We start from the raw sequence: 17,542 nt of genomic DNA on the forward strand, positions 1-17,542 counted from the left end.
CTTTATTCCAATTTTTGTTAATTAGCTTATTAATTTCATTTTCTACTTCACTGTAAGAGAGAATGGAGTTGTTAAGTTTCCAGTAAGAAGAAAAACCACGCACATTATCAGGGGCAAGAAAATGGGTACGAATGAAGATACTCTTGTGGTCAGAAAATGGTGATGGCAAAATATCAGTAGATGTATTGCATAATTCTTTAGAAATAAGCCACATGTCAATTCGGGACTGGGAGGAGAGAGAATTATTACTTGAACATCTTTTGAGAGGGATGTGACACTCTCCAACTATCGATCAAAGAGAATCTTTGCATAAACATTTTCAAGTATAAACTAGAATTGTCAGGGAGTTTTGGAGGCCATCTGTCTATGCTGCTATCTAAAGCCACATTAAAATCTCCACCAAAAATAAGCATGGAATTTGGGTATTTAGTCAATAATTTTAACACATGTTTCTCTAAACGACTAATCAAGGCTTCATTTTCTTTCTGCTGGTTAAAACCGTAAACACAGACAAGAATACACTTCAAATTTGAGATTTCAGTAACGAGACAGATATAACGTCCATCTAAATCACTTACATTAAGTAACACCTTCCCTTTAAACTGATTTTTTAAGATGCATACCCCGGCTGAATGCGTCGTACCACGAGACATCCATATGTCCAGTCCCCATTGTGACCTCCAGAAATTAAGATCCTCTACAGTTGAGTGACACTCTTGGAGAAAACAAAAATCAGATTTAAATTGTTTGAGATATAAGAAAATAGCTTTTCGCTTAGTGAGATTTCTTAGCCCTCTAGCATTTAAGGAAACAACAGATAAAGACATGAAGTGGAAGAAGGGAGATTGAAGAAGAAAAAAGAACAAAAGAAAAGTCAAATAGACCTAGATAAAGCAGAACAAATAACTTGTTGTACAAAACTTTAACCGGTCAAGAATTTAACACTAGAATGAGAACCGCAACTCCAAAATAATGAAGAATATATTAAGATACAGTATGAAATGCCAATTAAATATTACTTTAAATAAAATTTAGAACATAAAAGTATAATACCAGATCGTTTAGGCTATTAGGAGACTGTATTATAATACAAGCCAGACAACACATGTCTGAAGCATAGGCTACTAGAAGAACGTCCCAATATACATCACAACAAACTGTAAAACGCTCTAAAATAGAACTATTTAAACCATGTGAAAGGCAGAATTTTTTAACGCCTTGCACAATAATCATGAGTGTAACGTTAGTACCGCCAGATGAGTGTCTTCAGTGTCCTGGGAAGAACTGTATCGGAGAGCTTCAACCAGCCAAACAAAAGGGTGGACGCAATATTAATGTCAAGAGACAATAATAATAAACGAGAGACACATCAGTCAGGAGGGAATATTTCAGATCCCTCTACAAAAGCCCTTCCACCCACAAAGTAAGCTCGCTTGTTCTCTTTTCTCGCCTTTTCCACGACGGGCCATAGCTTGTTTCTTCGTTCTCTATCCGCTGTAGACAGATCCTCTGATATTTTCAGGTTGTTGTTTTTAAGAAAACTCGAATCTTTAGCTGCACGCCAGACCGCATCGCGTTGAAAACGAGAGGTAAACTGGACGATGATTCCTCTGGGCTTGCTATCGTTCAGCCGTTTGCGACCTAAGCGATGAACGGTGTCCACGACATCCGCGAGTTTGTCTTTCGCGTCTGGCAGAAGATGCTGGCAAACGTCGATGATCTTCTCCCTGACATCTTCTCGTTCACTTTCAGGTACCCCATGAACTCTAAGACTCGATCGTCGTGAGTAAGCCGCCTCAATGTGCATAAGCCGTTTCTCCTGTTCATGCGAGTTAAACTCGACTCTTTTGGCTAGTGACTCAGTCGCGCCGATTTTGGATTTCAAATCTTTTACTTCAGCACTCATAAAGTCAATAACATCTTTCACTCCAGAGATCTGCCTGGTATTTTCAGTGATCGTTTCTTTCATACTAGCGATCACACGTGAGTTTTCCCCTACCATCTTTACCAAAGCATCCGAACGATTATTTATCAGCCTCGAAAGTTCCCCGATTTGTGAGAGGATGGCAGTTGTGTCAGCGCTCTCGGTCTTGCGCTGTTTGATGGCAGGGGACTTACATGGGGTTTCTGGAAGACAGGGGAATTCTTCCTCGCACAGCATGAATTCTGTGGAGACAGTGTCATGGTTTAAGTAGTCGTGCATGTTGTCCATCGTAAGTTCTTGGCGGGCCTCATTAACAGTTTTGTTAGCATTAGCAGCGGCTTGAGGTCCATTCCTACTTTTTCTTTTCTCAGATTTTCCCATTTTTACAGCCAGTGCAACAACTAAATGTGATCTGGTATAAAAATATTAGCTTAAAGCCTTTCTAACTGCATTACAGGTCAAAATAAGCAACTGAGTTTGCGGAGCTCCTCGAAATGTGACTGATTAGAGCGCCATCTTGGATCGCCTCCCTGTGCTGCGTTCCAGTCCACTTTTAGACACGCACTTGCGAACTTCCCTAAGCACTTCCCCTCGGGGGAATCCCTGCCGCCATTTTGAAGTGCGTTCCACTTCGTGAAGTGGACGAGGGAAGTTTATATGGAAAGACCCTCGTTCCCTCGATTTTGACCGAGGGAGCGAGTCTGCTTCAAATGTACACTTCAGGCACCTATATGTCCCACAATGCAGTACGATTGTGACGTCACCACATATCTCATCTAATCACCACCACAACAGACAACTCTATGATATATTAATTATATATATTTTTTGTTTAAAACAACCCAAACACACATAAACATTTGGATGCTGCATTAAACAAATTCTTAAAGGAAAAAAAAATGTTAATAATAAATCAACTCCACAGCTGATTCCAAGTGATCAAGGGCTTAGGACGTTCCAGTTCAGCCCATTGCAGTTTCCGCCAGTAGTGGGCACTCGCAATGACGTACATCCGAGTGAACGAGACCAAGGGAAGTTTGCGAGTGAAGGGCATGACAGTTTTGGACTGGAACGCAGCACTGGTCGCTGTGTCCATTTCTTTTACTGTCTATGGTGTGGATACGTCATCGGTTCGGTCTGAGTGTCGCTTCCGGATAAAGGGGTTTGAAACTCGCGCCACCTTGTGGCTGTTGCAGGAGAAGCAGAAGCAGTTGTAGTGTCAGAGAGTCAGAGGGTGCTTTTCAATATCCCTCCTCGTCTCCTCTCTCCTCCGTCCTCCATCCTATGACCCGGAAACCGATCGAGCTCAGCCATCTTGAAGGACATCTCAATTCTCTAATTGCACCGCGAGGAGTCTAGGATCGAGGAGTTAGGAGGCTTCCTGAGGAGTCATGAGCGAGGATACACAGGTGTATCCTATGCGGAAGAGTTTTATCGACTTAAACGTGACGCACGTCTAAATTCTCCTCCCCCTTCACATCGGTCACAATCATTTTAATTAATACTTTACCTTTGCAGTTTATATAAACCACACATCTCACATATTTCAACAGGGTATCTTGCTTTATTATTATTTATTATGAATTTCTTAAATAAACAAACTTCAACAACATAAGGGCAGATCCTTTGAGCGCTGCTGATGACGCGATGAAGTGACGCTTGAGTGAGATCAAGTATTCCAATGTTTTAAAAAAAGTTACATTCGATTCCTCTGTCCTCGCGTCTTTTCCTTGCAGCCTTCCCTCGCATCCTACAGGGGGCGGAGCTGAGACGCGAGGAAAGGAAGCGAGGAAAGGAAACGAGGATGCACAAATAAGAAACAAGCGGGAAGGAAGTCGACCGGAAGTTGAAGCCGGCCGCGTGCCACCATCTTGTAGCAGAACTTCACCTGCTGTTAGCATCCCATTGACTCCCATTCATTTTGGCGTCACTTTGACAGCGAATAACTTTACATCTGAGGCGTTTGAAGACTCCATTTGTCCATTATTTATTTCTAAAGAAACACGACAATGTATAAAATGCTCCATTACCTTGTAGCTTACGTTATGGCCCCGTAAAAACAGTTTTTGTAAAAATAGGCTAACGATTGCGTCATAACCACACGACTCTCTGTCGCACAGTAGAGAGATTACCGTATTGACGGGAGGAGAAGCTCGCGACAATCGGGGAGACGTGGAGGCAAAATGACAAAATAATTAATCAGAATACCTAGCAAAAGTTTCTCCTGCTCCTAGCTCATGGACACCTCCTACTCACGATCTCCGTCTCTGCAAGATTCGGAAGGGAATGATTCAGATTTCTCATGCCACAGCCACTAGAAGACAGACGGGTTGCTCACGTCACATCTACGTCGTCAAGCTCAGTTTGAGTCTGCGCGTCAGGAACGGAAGTCCTAAAAAATCGCTGAAAATGGGCTTCACTTGCCTCAATTGAGTTCCAATGAGATGACTCTGTCCATTTCTTATACTGTCTATGATAAGAAATGAGAAGCACCCAGAGAGTTAGAGAACTCCCATTGTCATTGTCGTTATTGTGTCATATATGTGTTAGGGCTGTATATTATTACATTATATCAGGTTAGAATAGTTATAGTATATTGTTATTATTAATTATAGACAGTAGGCCTAGCTATATTATAGTCTTGTTATATTAATTAGATAGGATTATTTGGATTGCTTTGTATTTTTGGATCTGGACTGGACTGCTTTTTGATTTGTTTGCTTTTTGTGACCTCTTCCTTTTTCCTGGTAATGGAACCAGCAAGAAAGAGGAGATCCTCCCCTGTCTGAGCTCAACAGAAGCATCAGTGTCCTCATTTACACCAGCTGGCACTGCCATTTTTATGTTCCCCTGCATCCTCTGTGGCTGGAGAGGTTTTGTCCAAGAAGAGGGACTTTTCCCACCCCAGACTATTCTGTTGAAGTTTACTTTATTACACTCCCTCCACCATTAGCACTGCTCTCAACACAGTGTCACTTTTGCTGTTCATACTGTCACTATCCAAACAACTTATGAATAATTAATTAATTGTGTGTGTGACAGTTGTCTCTGCATAAATAAATTCAGACAGAGAAAGATACATATTTTATTTTATACCCAGGCAATGGACATTGGTTCAAAATTAATTAATTAGTCTGCTATGTATTTGCACAGTAGCTAGGTGTCACTAGTGAGCAATGCTGAATGAAGCTTCGAGTAATGAACCTTTGGGTGAAGCAATAGGCTGCGAGGTCTCAGTGTTTCAGGAAGCCTCTTCTTTTTTTTCTTTTTTTTATTGAACAAAAAGCACAGGGGATACAGTATCAAGCACAAAAAAGAGTAAAATAAAATTAAAATAAGTCAGTAAACTGAAAGTAAAGCAAGGCAGCAAATAAGGGATAGTCTACTAAAAAACAAAACATTCATAGAAACTACAAATACAAAAAAAGAATACAAGTAATTAGAAATGAATAACAATGGGAATACATAAATAAATAATCTTAAGAAAATCAGGAAGTAATTTACAATGAAACCATAATTTCTTTGAGCAACAAAGAAGATTTAGCAGCTTTCTTATTAGCTGATAAACAAAGAGAGTCATAAAATAATTTCAAATCAACACAAAAAAGTCTAAAATTGGGCTTAGAATCAGTTACTTTACACTTATGGAGATGAAACTCGCCACATAAAGTAAGTAGTTTTAATCTGTCATCCATCTCCTTTGACCCGGAGTCCCAAATCAAAAACAGCACATTCACAACCTCAAAAATAAAGAGTTTGTAATAAGCAGAAAAAATAAGCCAGGCTACTTTTTCCCAGAACTCCTTTGCATAATCACATTCAAAAAACAAATGTGGTATTGCTTCAAGATTAGAATTACAGAATGCGCAGTCTGAAGAGATGTCTAACTTAAATTTAGAAAGAAGAGAGTTACAGGGATAGTAATTATGTAGAGTTTTAAAGTGAAGCTCTTTCCACTTGTTAGGTAACAGAAACTTATTAATGCCAGTCCATATATTAATGGTAGAAAGAGAAGGATCATTTAATTTCCATTTGAAAAAAGCTTTAGGATGACAGCTGATTTTCCTAATAAGAAATCTTCTAATCCAAAAATTGTTACTGTAATGGCAATTTTCAATAGTTAATATCAAACAGCATCAGAGGTGTAAGAAACTTTCAAGAGACAAAACTGTAATAAAGAGAAAAGGTTTATTTCAATGAGGATTCTTTTCACAAAAGCCGCAGCCACCCAGCTTTGAAATAGAATACCTATTAGACATAATAAAACATAGACATTTTATACAGTTTCTTGGCAAAAGAACTCCTCCTTCCAGGTTTCTTGTAAATTTCCAGAAAGATACCCCCTATCTTCAGCTAGTTCGGACTGGTTTCTACCCCCTGGTGCAGGTCACACTGTTCTTTGTCCCTGAGACACCCAAAGGCCTTCATCTACGACCTAAATTGCCTCTCGCTTCCCTGTCCTCCTTCAGCTGCTAGAAAACCTCACAGAAACATATGATTAAACAGTTTGGAAACGAATGATTATAAGAAACCCTGAATTTTGCAACAAATTCCTCCTCTTTATCATTCTCTGATAAACGTATTAAAGGAAAATTCATTCTTGTCTTCTAATTTCTTGATCAAACATCATTACATCATTACATTTCAAGATCAGAATTGATTCACAGTTATACTCTTCATGTCTGAATTTCATATCACTGATCATACCCTTAAACTTAGTAGGCAAAAAGATTCAAATTAAAACTATTAGGCAAAAACATTAGAATTAAAACTATTAGGCAAAAACATTAGAATTAAAACTATTAGGCAAACTAGTTTGAAAAAAAAGGTTAAAATGAAATAAGCTCAGGCTATTTTCCAGGGATAGACCCTTAATTTTACAGCAAGCAGATAAAGGTTTATTCTAGAACCGGGCTAGACGAACGAGCTCTGTCATTGCATCCCCAACACTATAGGTCGGACCCTCAGTCATTTCAGTATAAACAAGAAAAAGTTGGATTAATATTTAGTAGGAAAACAAAACATGCTATAAAAACACAGATAAAGTAGATACAAAACCTCCTCATATTCAAACCCTGTCCTTGTATGCCATCTCGTAACACGGATGGCCACTGCTTTTAACCCTCTGAACATATCATCATTCTTAAAATGGAAAAAGAAATAAAAATAATGAAAACAATAATAATAATAAAAACAGTGAATAGAACAGTCAATCATTGACATCAAAACCTAAACAATCAAAGTTTAGGAAATCCCTTTCATGGTCCCAGAAAGGCAAAGGAAAACACATTTAACTCATGTCTGCATACATGTCATCGCTGTCATAATCATCACATTGCTCTCCATCAGTTATTGGGTACAGAGTCAGTTTCACTGCTTGGACTGACGTCACCTTGCTAACCGTCCCTGCCCTGATCAATCTCTGCACTAAGCTGGAAAGGCACTTCATAATGCATGGTAAACAAAACAGAATCAGCAATCCCATACCCACAATTGGCAAGACAGTTTGAATTATTCTATAAAACCACCCTGACCATGCAGACATCAGCCACCCCACCCACTCACTATCAGTAGCTTTAGGCGGCTCTTTCACAGCTTTCCTCATGTGCTCGATGATATTGGTTATGTTGTCACTGTAGTCAGGAATATTAAAACAACATGATACCCCCAACATTTTACAAACTCCACATTTCTTTGAAGTCAAAGCTTCAGAGCACAGCTGCTTACAGCGTTTGCTCTCCTCTTTTCACTGTTTGTTTCAGGACTCTTCACAATTTCATTAAAACTGTGTTGAAACAGTATTCCTCTATCAAGTGGTTAGTCTGCAGATTCAACTTAATGTTATCAATATTTTGTCAGTCCCACTTATCTCTGCTGTTTCACAAAAAACAAAATATCATATTACTCATCTCTCAATCCCTAAATCGCACAGGCTCAGTTAACAGCTTTTAGCTGATATTGAATGAGAGAGACTCTGAGGCATTTAGGACTGGCACACTGTACTCTCATAAACTTCTAAAATCAAACTTTATCTACCACTTAAACTTTTAACTCTAGCCCAGCAGTAAGGCATCTTTGCCAGAATTTACATCTATTTTCAAATAAACATAATTTTTATATTTGTCTTTTGCCCACATCAGGGAAGTTAGACATTACATTACCACTAAAATACAATTCTTCCCCATTCTGCCTTTGTTCATTCCTCATCTTTATGCCACTTAACTTGACATAATAGTTCCATAAATTCTATCAGAAATTTTATTTTCATAACATACATTTCACTATATTTCTTCTCATCTTTCCCTACATGCTAGTTCCTTCTGCATCCTCCAATCTTCTTACGACTTCCATCTATTAACTTTCCTTAAACTTTCTTTTCTACCTCACTTACTCGTACGTTCTTTTCACTTTCTTTAGCACTGCATTCACATTCTTAGTTCTTTCTCAGACGAAAACTTTAATATCGTCATTTAATTACTGTTCTACTTTCAAACCCACATTAATACACGTCACTTTCACGTTATCACTTTCTTTTCTGAGTGTCTATTAACAATTACAGGCTAAATGGCCCCGCTGACCATAATTAAAACACTGTTTTCTCTTTGCCTATAGTTTGATCATTGAGCTTGCAAACAGCTCCAACTTACTGCACACCCTTGAAGCAGTGTGTCCTAATCAGGAATGTAAACACAGCCACTGATAAGCAGTTCTCTGTATTCTTTTACAGTCCACCAGTGTGGATTCAATCACAACAGCCAAATCATAATCTTCATCATTATTATTGGCAGCACATTAATTTCCATAAGTTGTAAAGAAAATCATTCAACATATTCTAAAGGTTTTCACTAAACATTTTCTTTGTTAACTCCAACCACCTTGTTTGGCAGATACACAGAAGTTCCCACATTCATTAAAGCTGGATAACAGCACCCTGACCAGTCCTTTTTCCAAACGGTGATATGATATTACCACAAACCCAAACTGCCACCGGTGAACTTTGATACGGTTTATCGAATGGACACTTAAAGTTGATTTCTTCGTGGTTGGTTTTAATTCTGCAGTCTGACCACCCAGTTTTAAATGGTCTCGGTCTGTCCTTTGCTTGTCCCCTCGTCTCTCATCCAGGCCAGCTCCTCTCCAGAGGCCCGTTCGATCTCGGGTGGCCCTGGCAGCACGAGAGGTTTCACCGTTGTTGTTGTTGTTTGTCGTCGGGGTTCCTCCTCCTGTTGCTCTCCTGATATGGATGGAACTCTCCTGCAGTGATTGGCATTCACCCACGTAGCTCGCTCGCCGACCTTCACCGCCGTATGCGTGATCAGCAAGACTTGGAACGGTCCCAGCCACCGTTTGCCCTCCAGCTCTTCCTCCTGAGGTCTCGAATCACCACGTAATCACCCGGTCTGATTTTGTGCAGGAACGTCTCTGCTACCTTGCTCTTAGAGAGAGCTTCTTTCACCTGCACAGAACTGTTAGATCACAAACACGACATCTCTTTGCAGTAATTCAACATTTCATTCTCACACACATCTGTCGATGGAAGCCTCCTTCTTTCCCCTGTTATACCCATGAATGGTGGTCTACCAAAGAGAATTTCAAATGGGCTCAAATTAGTTTTGACTCTCTTTCTCATTCTCATGTACAATGGGGAGTGCTTTCACCCACGAGAGCCCTGTTTCTTCACAGCATTTTGTCAATTTGTTCTTTACCGTCTGGTTTTCACGCTCAACAGCGCCCCCGCTGGCAGCGTGTTAGGCACAGTGTGTTCCATCGTGACCACATATCCACGACTACCAAACAATATTTCTGTTTTCCACACGGGGTTAGTTCAATGAAATCAATCATTAAATATTCAAATGGCCCGTCTGGGGCTGGCTGACTTGCCAGTGGTGTTTTAATGCCCCGTGCAATGTTATATGCGGTGCAAATCACACATCTTTTGCTCAAAATTCTCAGCATATATTGTGAAACCTTTGGTAAACCACAATTCCCTCATTTGCATAATCATCCCCTCTTTTAATGCATGGTCCCACCCATGCATTAATTTAGCGTAATGCAAGAAAAACAAAACAAAAAAAATGACTAGGCAGACATGGCTGTCCACCAACAGATCTCCATACATCATCAACAAGGCTGCAGCCTTCCGTCTTCCATTTGTTTTTCTCAGCTCCTGTGGAAAAAGACTGTATGCTCTGTAAACAAGGAGAAATGTCATTGTTAAGGTTATTGTCAACTTGTACGCAGGTGGCGCCACTGGTATCAGCTTCAGTCTGGTTTGCTGCTGCTGCTTTCGCAGCCATATCTGCTCTGGCGTTGCCTGTTGATACGAAACTTTTATCATTAATATGCGCTGCGCATTTACAAATTGCAATCTTGTCTGGCAGCATAATGGCCTCCAAAAGGTCAGATACTAACGTAGCGTTCAGTATTGGTCGTCCGTCTGACTTAAAAAAATTTCTGTGCTTCCACAGAGCACCAAAGTCATCCTTGACCCCAAAAGCATAACGCGAGTCTGTGTAAATCGTTACACACTTGTCAGTCATCAGTTTACATGCTTCAGTCAAAGCGACTAATTCAGCTGCCTGTGCAGAGTAATGACATGGTAATTTGCCAGATCTTACAGTTTCAAATTCAGTCGTCACCGCATAGCCCACGTTATTTTGTCCTGTTTGTGGATCTTTCGACGCAGATCCATCCACAAAAAGGACATTGTCACAATTATCAAGCGGAACGTCCAACAAATCTGGACGCGGTGTGCACACCTTTTAACAGTGACATTTGGCATGTCAAACAAAATTTTATGATACCTCAATCGAGCTGTAGACAAATGTGACGTTCTCTGCTCCTGCAAAATCAAAGACACCAAATGTGAGGCCCCTAAAGTCAGATCAGCATAGCCTACAAACTCTCTTGAGGCCATTGAGGGCCAGTTCAGCTACCACCACCGCCCGGAGACAGTGTGGCAATCCCGCTGCCACGGGGTCGAGTTTTGTTGAAAATAGGCTACCTTCTCATCGGTCACCATGCGTCTACAGGAGAACAGAAGTCATAAGGTCATGCTTTTCATCAACCATCTGCACAATGGATGGTCTACAACCAGAAGGCCTAACAATCGAGATATCTCATTGTGCTTTCATGTTATCAAATGCTGTCTCAGCTTCACTTGTCCAAACAAGTCTGTCACATGACTTCAACCCTTTCCCTGTTGTCAGGGCTCGTAAAGGCTGTTCTAAAATGGCATAATTGGGAATGAATGTACGACAGTAAGCACACATCCCCAAAAATGACAGCAACTGTTTTTTGTTTCAGGCTTTGGGGCTTCTTTTACGCCCTGCACCCTTTTCCGTGACAGTGCTTTGCTGTTTGGTTTGATAACATGCCCCAGGAATGTCACTTCCTGTTTCACAAACTTGAAAGGCTGACCTTATGTCCCTCCCTTTCAAGATGCTTCAGGAGAGTCACAGTGTCAGTCCTTCAAACAGACTCATTCACTGAACAGATCAAAAGGTCATCAACATAAGATATGAGTTCGGTTAATTTCGGTTCTAACTTGTGAACCATCACAAGGCCTAATTACACCCTCTTTCAATAGAGCGTCAAACACCGGTTTTATACCCTCTATTGCTTCACGTTTCAGTGGATATTGTGCCTTACATGGTCTGAAATCAGATTTTGGTGTGATTACAACTGGCTCACAACCTTTTATCAGCCCCACATCATATTTGTTTTTTTCCCACAAGTTTGGTGATATTTGTGCCAAAGAAATATCAATTTCTGAGGCAGAAATATCCCCCTCTCCCTGTCCTGTCACATTTTTCCCAATAGCAGTCACATTTCTCTGAACCCCCACCTCAAAGTCACATTTTGATTTAAATGCCCCCATACTCTGACTCTCTGCTGTGTGTGTGTCAACTCTCACCCAGTCTGTGGCTGATAAACATTCTTTTACAAAAAGGCCCACATCTCTCCACTGCTGGCTTATGGCCTTGGAGACAGATAAGTGGCAGGCGGTGTTCTCTGACATAAGATAACAAGCTTTCTGACTCTGTCAACACTGCAGCCAATGCGCACACACTCTCTGTCCAGAAAATCTGGTCAAACTTCACACTTTCATTCTCCACAGAATTAAACCACATCTTTTCAAAATCTGAATCTCGCTCTGTTACGACATGTGATGTACAATGCATTTTATCATTTGTCATAAACTCTGTGTCGACTGGGTTTGTTCGAGCCTTTGCCAATTTCAAAATTTTCTCTGCCCAATCAACATCTGTCACCTGCCATTCATAAGCCCACTTCGGCTCGAATTTGGAACAAGTAATTTGTGGTGTCTCCTCAATGCTAATTCCATAGGAATCAGCACAGAGGGACAAATTTAATTTACACATTAAATCACGAGCCATCAGAGGTGCGGGACAACCGGGAGACCACACAAATTCATGTTTGAAAAAGCGTTCGCCCTCCGTTTCGCACTCTAACGGCTCTGTTAACCGGTCAGAAATCAAATGGCCAGAGGCCGAAGTGCTCTCAAACACTTTCCCGGTTAAAATTGGAACACATGGTAAATCACATGGTCGTAATGTGCTCAGGCTTGCACCAGAATCTACTAAAAAGTCAATAACTACCCCTTTAAACCGTAAAGGATAAATAGGCATTTCAGAAAACCCTGTGCTTTTGTATAGTTTCACACGCTCATCACACACAGCACTGCTCAAAGTATCATCAGACACACAAAAAGATTTGCAAGCAGTTTTTTCATTGCAGATAGCAGAAAGAAAATCAGTGTATGTGTTTGTGTGTGCGTCGTGTGTGTATGTTTTAGTAAAAATATTTTCACTTCCCTTTGCTGCAGCCAAAGATTGGCTCCCCAAAGCCAGACTCTTTCCGTCCCGCTCTCCAGCCCCCTCGGTTCAATCCGACTTCATGGTGGGACACGCGCTGCTCCAGTGTCCGTCCTTCTTGCACACTCTACATTTTGTACAGTCTCGGAGCGAGTGGGCATTTGTGGCACAAACATAACAGTTCAATTTTCCAGCTCCAGCAGCTCTTCCTCTCTGTCCTTTTCGGTTAGCAGGTTTTGAGCAGGAAGATGCAGGTTTGTTGGGTTGTTTAGGTCGTCGTTGTTGCATAACCACCATTGTGAGGGGTTCTTTCTTCTCCTTTCTGTCCTCTTCAGCGTGAGTAGCGTGCCGCAGCGTTGCACTCAAACGCCCGTGTAACTGTGCATGAAACTGCGCTGTTAGTCTGTGTGCCACTCGCTCTGCGGCCTCTGCCCCCCCTCGCGCTGCTCTTGCATCTGCCTCTGCCTGCGCTGCTCTTTGGGCTGCCTCTGCCAGTTCAATTTGTGCTCGTGCTTCTGCAAGTCGTGCTTCTTGGGCTGTTCTCGGGGCTGGTGGAAAGCGGTCCAGATCGAGGTCCAGCCTGAGGGCCGGTATCTCTGCTACTGGGTAGTGAGCTGTATTGTAGGCAGGCGGCGGAGCCGTTGCCACCTCAGTCACATGTGGAAAAGCACATACATTCGGTTCATTAGTAGCATTCTGTTCCAGTGGAACTGTTTTTACACACACAACATTCTCAACATTACATGCCAATTCTTTTTGTATTTGCTCTCGTTCTCGCCTGTCAGCCTCTTCCACCCAACACATTATTGTCTGTTCACATTCTTTGCACTCATGTTTAACACACACACAGCAGCTACTCTGTTTTCCCTCGTTCTTTTCTACTGACTCTTTTACTATATTTAGTCTTATTTTACTCAAGGTCCCCGCTTCGGGAAAATCGTGAAATTTGATCAGTTTCTGTATGTCAACCATACATTTACCACCATAATTATTTCTCATTTGACAGAAAATTGGTGTATAAAAATGATCTAATTTACTGTTAGATGACCCCATTTTGGCTGAATCTCCCTTCTGGATTTTAATCTTTCGACACGTGTCTTAGTATCTGTCAAACGTCTTCGACAGACCCGATTTTATTCCACCCAAAACCGGTCGGGTTTCAGCAAATATGCCGTGCTCTTGTAATTATGTTTTACTCAAAATCTTCCCATAGGCCTAAGCACTTTCTAGCGCTCTATTAATTCTGATTTGATGTGGCTCTTCCGTCCACTTGTAAAAAAAAATTTCTCAGGTTACAGAGATTTTGAGTAAAACTAACTACTTTTGTAATTATGTTTTACTCAAAATCTACTATTCACCTAATTAATCCGGCGTGGCTCTTCCGTCCACCTTTGCAAGATTTCTTCGGGTTACAGAGACTTTGAGCAAAACTAATTAACCAGCACCTGTGATTTCCCTGAATCACCAGTGGTACTTCCGTCCACTAACGAGCTGAGTGTGGCAGAAACCGATCCGAAGCTACTTCAATTTCTTCCCCAAAAATTGTGATTACTCAATCACCTCTCGCTCGTACCCAAAGCAAACTCAGCCAACATGGTTCATGTTCACTCACAATTATCAAATCACACTTAACATCAATAAAACAATTCTGCCGTTTCTTACCCAGAGATGCTTTCTCTTTTCTGTAATTGCCGCGGATTCTTTCTTGATCCTGGTGGGAGTTCTTCCACTGGTCCTGACGCGGGTGTTGGCTCTCTCTCTCGTAACCTGTTGAGTTTCTATCTCAAACCGTCGAGGTATGAGACGGCCGCCTGGTGCTGCCGTGATTGCGCAATTTCCGTCATACCCGCTCTCAGGACCAGGAGAAGAAGAGTCCGCACAGGATCCCACGTTTCTGACACCAAGTTGTAATGGCAATTTTCAATAGTTAATATCAAACAGCATCAGAGGTGTAAGAAACTTTCAAGAGACAAAACTGTAATAAAGAGAAAAGGTTTATTTCAATGAGGATTCTTTTCACAAAAGCCGCAGCCACCCAGCTTTGAAATAGAATACCTATTAGACATAATAAAACATAGACATTTTATACAGTTTCTTGGCAAAAGAACTCCTCCTTCCAGGTTTCTTGTAAATTTCCAGAAAGATACCCCCTATCTTCAGCTAGTTCGGACTGGTTTCTACCCCCTGGTGCAGGTCACACTGTTCTATGTCCCTGAGACACCCAAAGGCCTTCATCTACGACCTAAATTGCCTCTCGCTTCCCTGTCCTCCTTCAGCTGCTAGAAAACCTCACAGAAACATATGATTAAACAGTTTGGAAACGAATGATTATAAGAAACCCTGAATTTTCCGCAACAGTTACATTTGACATTGGAAAGCTCCAAACCTCCAATAGACAACTGGGGCATTTCACAAACGGATACTCTGTAGCTACAGTATGACCTAACCATATGCTAAAGTTTAGGGGAAATAGAATTACTAACCCAGTTATAAACTTTAGGTGAGGAATCCACTCCAAAAAGGTTGATAAATTCATTGTAGGAATAAAAGCTGCCATCCTTCTTCAACAAATCCAAAACAAAAAGAACACCTTTGTCAACCCAATCCTTAATAAAGATAGATTTTTTTCTGATTATTCCATATAATACTCCTATGAGGGGGGAAATTGTGGCAAAAGGCAAGCTTACAGGCCTCCAAGGCTTGCTTATGAAAATTAGCTTGAACGGAAGTTTGTTGCATTTAAAATCACAAGACAATAAAAAAATTTAACCCTCCACATTTTTCAAAGATAACTTTGTGAAACCATAACAAATGAGAATCAGCATTCAGGCAGCGTTTAATCCAGCCGATCTTGAAAACCTGACTGAGAGTACTGAAGTCCACAGCATTCACACCTCCCTCCAAAGTATTTCTTATCAGAGTCTTCCTTTTAACATACTCAGTTTTATTTTTCCACAAGAATTGAAATAGTATAGAGTCGATAGATGAGCAAGTTTACGGGTTGACATATAAGGACAAAGCTGGGTAAACAATCCTAGAAATGCCTTCAGCTTTAGCTATCAAGACACGACCATATAGTTACGTTTCTTTGTAGCCAGCAATTAAAGACATTCTTTCATTTTTTTTGTCCGTTGTGAAAAATGATCTAAAATTCTATCTTTGGGTGATTTACTTATTAAAATACCTAAATATCTAACAGAACTTTTGACCTCAAGACTGTGAATAGGTATAATTTCACTTTTATTTCGATTAACAGTGAGACCAGAAGCATTAGAAAATGTTTTTAAAGCTTCCAAAATAACAGGAACCTGTTTCTCATCTTTTAAAAACAGACAGGTGTGGTCCGCCAGTTGACTAATTAGAAAAGTGTGTTCAGCTACAACAATACCCAGAACATCTACACAGCGAGTAATACAAATATTAAGAAACTCTGTGACTAATAAAAACAAGGACACCCTTGTCTGATGCCCCTGCTAATCGTAAACCGGGGAGAAACACCATTCACCAAAGATACACTGCTGGTAATATTTTAACAGACTTTGTTGAATTCTGTTATGATGCACTAACTCTGGATGTACTGGCGCTCGTTGTATATGTGTGTATACAATGTATTTTTCCCTTCGGGGCTTGCCGTAGATAGGCATGTGTAATGCCGCATGCGCACCTGGTACTAGAGTGTCGCGGGTTTTTGGAGTTGGTGATCTGAGGTGTTGGATAATAAAGTGGAGAAGAGTGAAGAGTTCAAACTGCTATCGTTTATTATTTTCTTATTTCTAAGTGTTAGGCGAACCCTGTTTGAACGCTCGGTCACAATATTTTTGTACAAAGTCTGAACTATTCTAATAAAGGAAGAGCCAAAACCAAATTTGCGCAAAGATTCAAACATAAACTCATGCTCGACCGTGTCAAAGGCCTTATAAAAGTCTAAAAATTAAATGATTGCACCATCGTTGATCAATTCATTATAATCTAAAATATCTAAAACAAGCCGAATATTATTTGCTATATGCCTACCTTTCATAAAGCCAGATTGGGAAACTGAGACAATTTCTTCTAAGCATGGTTTCAATCTATTTGCATAAAGGGAAGCTAACAATTTATAATCCGAATTAAGTAAAGTAATTGGACGCCAATTATCTAAATATGAAGAATCTTTGTTAGGCTTTGGGATTAAAGTGATCAAGCCCTGCTTCATGGACTCAGTTCATTCTCCTTTCTTTATACAGTCTTTAAAAACTTCCAAAACAAGCTTTTCTATGTCTTGCCAAAAGGCAGTCCATCTGGACCAGGGCTTTTACTGAGGGGGGCTTTCTGGATAATCATATCCAACTCTTCCATTGTCAAATCCATCTCACAAGACGACCGATTTCCATCACTTATAATAGGTGTGAATGCTTGAACCCTCTCAAAGAAACTATCAGCAAAACGAGGTTTAAATGAAGAAGAATAAAGCTGAGAATAAAAATGAGAAACTCTAGCTTCATCTGTGACCAAAGTGCCCTCAATATTTAGAGAAATTATTTCCCTCTTTTATTTTCTAAATTAAAAAAATATGCTGAATTTTTTTCTCCGAATTCGAGCCACTCTTGATCTAATAAAGGCACCCTTAGCCTTTTCTGCATAAAAGTTATTTAATTCTTCTTTAAGATTGTGCAGTTTTACTTTATCATCTTCACTTGTCTGTTGTTTGCCTAAAATTTGATTCATTTCATTTAATATAAAGGTATACTTTAAAGATTTTGCCTTCGCTAACTGTTTACTAAATCGAATAGAGAATTTT

General features: G+C 40.4%; 1 protein-coding gene and 1 long non-coding RNA gene across 2 annotated transcripts in view; both read right to left on the reverse strand.

Moving 5' to 3' along the window:
* LOC309481069 (uncharacterized protein) overlaps nt 1–17,542 on the reverse strand; it is a 384,000-nt gene that overhangs the window by 75,766 nt on the left and 290,692 nt on the right.
* LOC309481185 lies at nt 6,094–15,113 on the reverse strand. Its single transcript, XR_014199943.1, has 2 exons — nt 14,176–15,113; nt 6,094–14,019 (listed from the first exon to the last, which is right to left on the reverse strand). It is a non-coding gene; the product is annotated as an uncharacterized lncRNA (long non-coding RNA).

Source organism: Leuciscus leuciscus (assembly GCF_965113295.1).
Source record: "Leuciscus leuciscus genome assembly, chromosome: 18".
NCBI lineage: Eukaryota > Metazoa > Chordata > Actinopteri > Cypriniformes > Leuciscidae > Leuciscus > Leuciscus leuciscus.